Source organism: Diadema setosum, chromosome 12 (genome assembly GCF_964275005.1).
Source record: "Diadema setosum chromosome 12, eeDiaSeto1, whole genome shotgun sequence".
In the NCBI taxonomy this organism is placed as follows: domain Eukaryota; kingdom Metazoa; phylum Echinodermata; class Echinoidea; order Diadematoida; family Diadematidae; genus Diadema; species Diadema setosum.
The window spans coordinates 8,338,837-8,344,906 of NC_092696.1; positions in this window are offsets into that span (position 1 = coordinate 8,338,837).

Here is a 6,070-nt window from a genome sequence, read left to right on the forward strand (position 1 = left end):
GAAACGTCACTGAATGTGAAAGAATGTGCTTCTAAATTTAGATTAATAGGGCAAGCAGTGAATGTCAATTTATTTCTGGATCATTACAAAACACATTATACTTCTTGAATGATGACTCTACTTATATCTGCATGCATGCAGCAAAGTATTAAAGGTACTGTCTACCATTGGGAGCAGTGATTTAAAAAAAAAAATGTTCAAGATATCACATTTGATGAGCATGTGTAGGTCAGTTGTATCACAAAACTTCCTACCATATAAAAATATTGTAATAAAGTCTAAAATGTAAGGAGATATCACTATTTTCCCCCACTCAACCATAACTGTGTAGATGGTTTAGTCTAGAAACATTATCATAACTATTGTTCACATTGTGTAGATTTAACAATAGGCCAACTTAACATTGATTACACTGATGCAATTCTTTACAGTGGCTGTTTCTATCCTTTTAGAACTATAGACCAGTTCGTAATTCCACTTTGCGCATGAGCAGAAAAAGGTCATTTGTACCAACAGGCATTTCAGTTTGTAAATTCACTGATATAAGCATCTGTGATGCGATGATTATTCATGTGATCCTTATCTAAATGGTGCTTGCCAGCACATCCACCTGACAGCAAGAATGGTATTTCGCAATATAAAAGGAAATAGGCTGTTATTGCATTCAATTAAAAAAACAATGAAATGGATGCCCGCTAGATTGTCAACTGATGGAGTATTCTGATCACCTGCTCTAAACGCGAGATAATTCTTTGTCTGAACACGAATTCCATAAATTGTTACGTCAGGCAAGCTTAGGCATTATGCCGCTTTGAAAACGAGTGAAGTGCCTAACTAACTGAGAAAAAAGAAAGGTCATTTGTACCAATACGTACATGAGCTAATTACGAACTGGCTTATTTTGAAGCACTAAAGCTGGGTTTTTGTTTCATCTGCAAATGGTAAACAATGTCTTGAAGATATTCCACTAGGCTCAGTTTTCATGCACTTTTCTCAATTGTTCTATGTTTCCTCGGTGACGTCTCCCCCCCCCCCCCCTTTGTGTGTGTGTGTGTGTGGGGGGGGGGGGGCTTCTTTCAGCAGTTGTAGGAGATTTCAGAGGTCCACATTAAAAAGAGAGAGAGTTCTCAAAGACATAGTTACAAGAAACAAAATCAGCAAGATTTAAGGGTGGGTTCATGGGATATATGAAGAGTTTGTTCGCAAAAACCGATAAGTCCATATTTGCCAAATGGAGATATTTGCGATTAAAGGTCACGAAAAATAAAGAGAATAATAAGAAAATTTTTGCTTCTTTTGACCATAACTTCAAAAATGTACCTTTATATGTAGTGACCAATATATCATTAAAAGGTATTATTTTGTACTTTATGACAGAGACTGTACTTCAAAATCTTCAAAAATGGACTTATCGGTTTCTGCAAACAAACTCTTCATATGCAGCGGAAGAAATGCACATCTCTTTTATGCCTTCCTCTACTAAGAATACTTTATATGAATGCCACACAGAGAAACAAATTGTAACATGCTGTTCATGCAATGTTAGCATGAGAGCACACTTTGTCTAGTGAAATAACAGACAGAGAAAAAGACAAAACAGAAAGGGGCTGTTACCAACAGAAGTATTACAAAGTAGAAAACTTTGAGGTCAATGTACAATAAAAAATCCAAGATCACATCAAAACATGAACACACATAAGAGTGTCAAGAAGATCTAATGATGGGGAAAATAAATATGAATAGTTGTAAAGTCTTTGAGGAAGTACCCTACCATAGAGGCTGGCACAAAGTTTATGCAAACAATATGAAATGCCCAGATAACATATTGTGAAGGTACCTATCTACAGAGAACAATGAAATGATACATTACTCTTGATAGGAATATCTCGAGCTTTCTGGCATCATGCCCAGTGAGGAATTAAACAACACTCCTATCCTATTTGTTCAACTTAAATCCCTGACTGGAAGGACTAGAGAATTTCAGATAAATCCAACTCAAGGCTGATTCAGGGAAACAGTGAACAACAATTATTTGGCAATTTGCGGAGGGAAAAAAGACATAAATATCTGAGGCAAGAAGTGAAGTGGTTCGTTGACCTTACATGATGGTATTGATCACACAAGCCTTGGACGTATGGGGGTGCTACATAATCATTATTGACTTTAAAGGGGCTGTACAGTACTGGCTGACGTGGGGATTCATGTTTTGAACATTCTTAAGTGAGATAATGAGAAACGTCTTATGACATATGAAAGAGCATGCAATTTTAAGAAGGATTCAACGTTTATTTGATGAAAATCGGCTTTTAAATGGCTGAGATATCCAAAAAAGTGATAATAATAAAAGGTGACAGGCCACACTTTTATAAGGATCTCTTTGTTTCACCTTGTTTTAGGATATCTCAGCCATTTCAAAACTGATTTTCATCAAATAAACTTTTGATACCCCTTAGAATTGCAAGTTCTTTGACATCTCATAGAGTGGTTTCTGAATATCTCGCAAAAATTTAAAGCTAAATTCTCACCTCGACCAGAACTGTGTATACACACCCTTTGATAGTCAAAATATCAAGTTGGCCATGGACATGATTGCGCATGCTAGACTTGCGGTAATAATCACAACAAGCTTCAAAATAAAGCTCTTTGGTAATATACAGCTCCACTGGATTACACTTTAAATTTTGCACAGAGTATAATGTGCCTATAGGCCTAGCTACCTATCCAGCACTACCCCAAGAAGAGATGAATGAATGGACATAGCTCCCAAGGCGAATTCCACCAAGAGGTTTTGCAGACAAAATGTCAAAGTTAAGAATGATACGACTGTCCTCTGTTCAAAGACTTCATACTCATATTCATTACATATTGGTATGACTCTGACAGCGTATTATAGACTAGTGTGGCTGTACAATCTCTAGCGGCTTGCAAAAAAAAATTTACAGGGGGTTTTGAATTCATGCTGTACGTGACGAGAACCTTTAATCTTTTCCTGAAGTGTAAATCATTGCGGGGGAAAAATGGCATTGTAAAAGGCGGCCAAACACACAATGATCTTGAATCTTCAAACATTTTGGAGAAATATGGACACACAAAGATTCTGACAAAGATACTGCTTCACATATAGTTTCAGGAATTATAAAGCTATAAATTCTACAAAGTGAATAGAAAATGTCCCCTTTGCACTTTGTGCCTTTCAATCACGTACAATAACATGGCGTACACAGTGGGGGAGGTGACTCGTGAATGATTACACATGCTTGGAACAAATCAACTCAATGGATTACATTGGTTGTGGGGTTGTGTTTTTATTTGTTTAACACAACTTTACAATCCACATCAACAGAGTGTGTGGTGACTGAACAATATTATGTTGTGATGTGGGAGAAAAAACATGGCAACAAAAATGGGTGAGCAATATTATGACATGGTGAGACCACATATACAAGGCAATATCTCAAATGTGCACGACTGATCCCCTTTACCCCAACCCAACCCCTCCCCCTGCAAAATATAGACAAAGTAATATTGGGAACAGCAATATTGCCCCAAACTCCAAATAGACTGCAGCCATTTTCATTTTTTTTTTTTTTTGTTCCTGAATGTGTTCAAACCAAGACTTTCATCCGTTGAGAACGCCAGAGCTGATTTTGCCACAACATGCATTTTCCATAGACACCAGTTTCCCAAGTATATATACATGGGACTAGTCTTCATTGGGTTAAGGACACTACATGTGTACATATCTGACGGATATAAATACATGAATACAGGAGGACCATTTTTGGAGGACAGACCACTTCCTTATCACAAAGTCCACTGTCTTTTTCTCATCCCTCTTTCTTTCTTTCTCTCTTTCTTTCTCTCTCTCTCTTTCTCTTTGTCAAACACACACATGCATGCTTAGAGCTAGAATACTACTACTGAGTAATTGTAAAACAAGTCTCTACAATGCAAAGTGCACACTATTTATCCCATTGAGGATGGACTGATTTTGCTGCAACACGCATTTCCCATAGACACCTGCCCGAGTATACTCGGGACTCGTCCTCAGCGGGTTAACCACACACACTGGGAGTCAGACAGAACAATCTAGTACCATCACATTGGCTAGGAGAACTTGATAAGAGAAGTAAAAATAGGACAGTGAGAGCTCAGAAGTGAAAGTATATAACACATAAATTGTAAACAAAAGCAGGCGAGGGAGACAGACATATACTATCACACCATACATTTCAGACCAGACGTAATTGCAATATCGTGCCAGCTTCCCCAAGCAACATCCTGCACGAGTTTCAAAATGGTTCGAGAGAAGCATAAAATCTTCCTGCCACGAAGCCGGATGTACAGAAGTATTTCCTGATAGATATATCTTGATGCATTTTGTATGTACCGTCACATACTCTTTGGAACACATCTCTAACCTCCATGTAATATACAAACACCTCCGTTCATGAGCCAAACAGGCCTTTGCAGCAGCATTTATAATCAACATGTCTCGGCACGTATCCAGGTGTTGTAAAAAATATGAAATGTTTACATTTCTCGCACCCAATCCACATTTACGACAACAGCTCAAATGATACGACGTACGTGTCTTAAGAGATCAACCTTCATAATGTGTTACATTGAGCTTACATTTCCCTCCCCAAAGTCCATTTCATGTTTGACAAATGGGAGCAGCTATCTTAAAAAATTACAAGATGGATATGAAAATCATTTTCTTCTTCTTCTTTTTTTTTGCACAACATGTGAATCCAAACAATATAAGCCCATTTTATGCTTTGCTGATGTGTGCAACTACCTTGAATTATCACAAGATGGATATGAAAATAAATCTTCTTTTTTTTTCACAAAATGTAACTCCAGTTGTACACCTGGTGGTTAAAGTCTATGAGAAACAAAAATTAACCAGAACACCCTAACCATCAATGACAACTATAGAAAGTCAATGGTGTTTCAAAGCATTGGGCCTCAAAGGGGTAAATCATTTAGACACAAGTTGTGGTAAACAGTAGGCTAGCAGCTTGCTGTCATGATGCGTACTGCTGCACTAGCGCCCTCTACAGGTAACAGTAAGTCCAATGTCTGCACTGAAATGGTCTTGTTATGGGCACTGAAATAACCAAGGACTGTCTGCGTGTACGTGTCTGCAGGGAGAACTGTTCAATACACACAGTGCAGAGTGGCATGTATGATTCCATCATTCTCTGTCTAACATTCAGATGATTCATTCCATCTTTGTCAAGAACCGATACTTCTCAAAACACTTATACATTCTTGTCTCATTGCTACTACCTTCCAGCCTATTACTTAATTCCCTTCAACAGAAACAAAGAAAAAAAAAATAATCAGTATGACACACTTAAAACAATGAATATAAATATCATCAGCTTCTTCTCTTTCAGACAGAAGTGGTCTATGAGAGCTTTCAAATAACATGATTAGTCTTTGATCCTTGATGGTGATAACTTTTACTGAAGGATATGGGGAATACAAAGATATATATATATATATATATATATATATATATATATAGAGAGAGAGAGAGAGAGAGAGAGAGAGAGAGAGAGAAGAGAGAGAAAGAAACAAGATTACCAATGAAGAAAAAAATAATGGACTATTTTAGAATTGTCAGTTTCTATGTCAAGTACAGAAGTGGAAGGAGCATTTTGACACAATAGTTTTTATTTTATTTGAACGAAAGAGACTACATTTCTTTGTCTGGCATATGACGTGATGAATCTAAAACTCCCTTTCACAAAAAGGCTCATACAACATTAAACCACATGACTTGTCAGGATGTTGCATATAATGCTAATGATGACTGTTGCTATGTGCTCTCAGCACTGATTTATCACAAGACTTCAGTGTATCTTATACAACTCATTGATCTTTCCAATGCCAAACACATAGGCATCTTTGTCCAGTAACACAATTGACTGTATCGCCACTGCCCAGCAGTGTAGTTCGTCAAAACACATCGAATCCAAACAAACGTAATGACATATCATTCCCAGAAACATATACATATCATACACATCTGATACCATATGAAGGGTTTGTTTGCAAA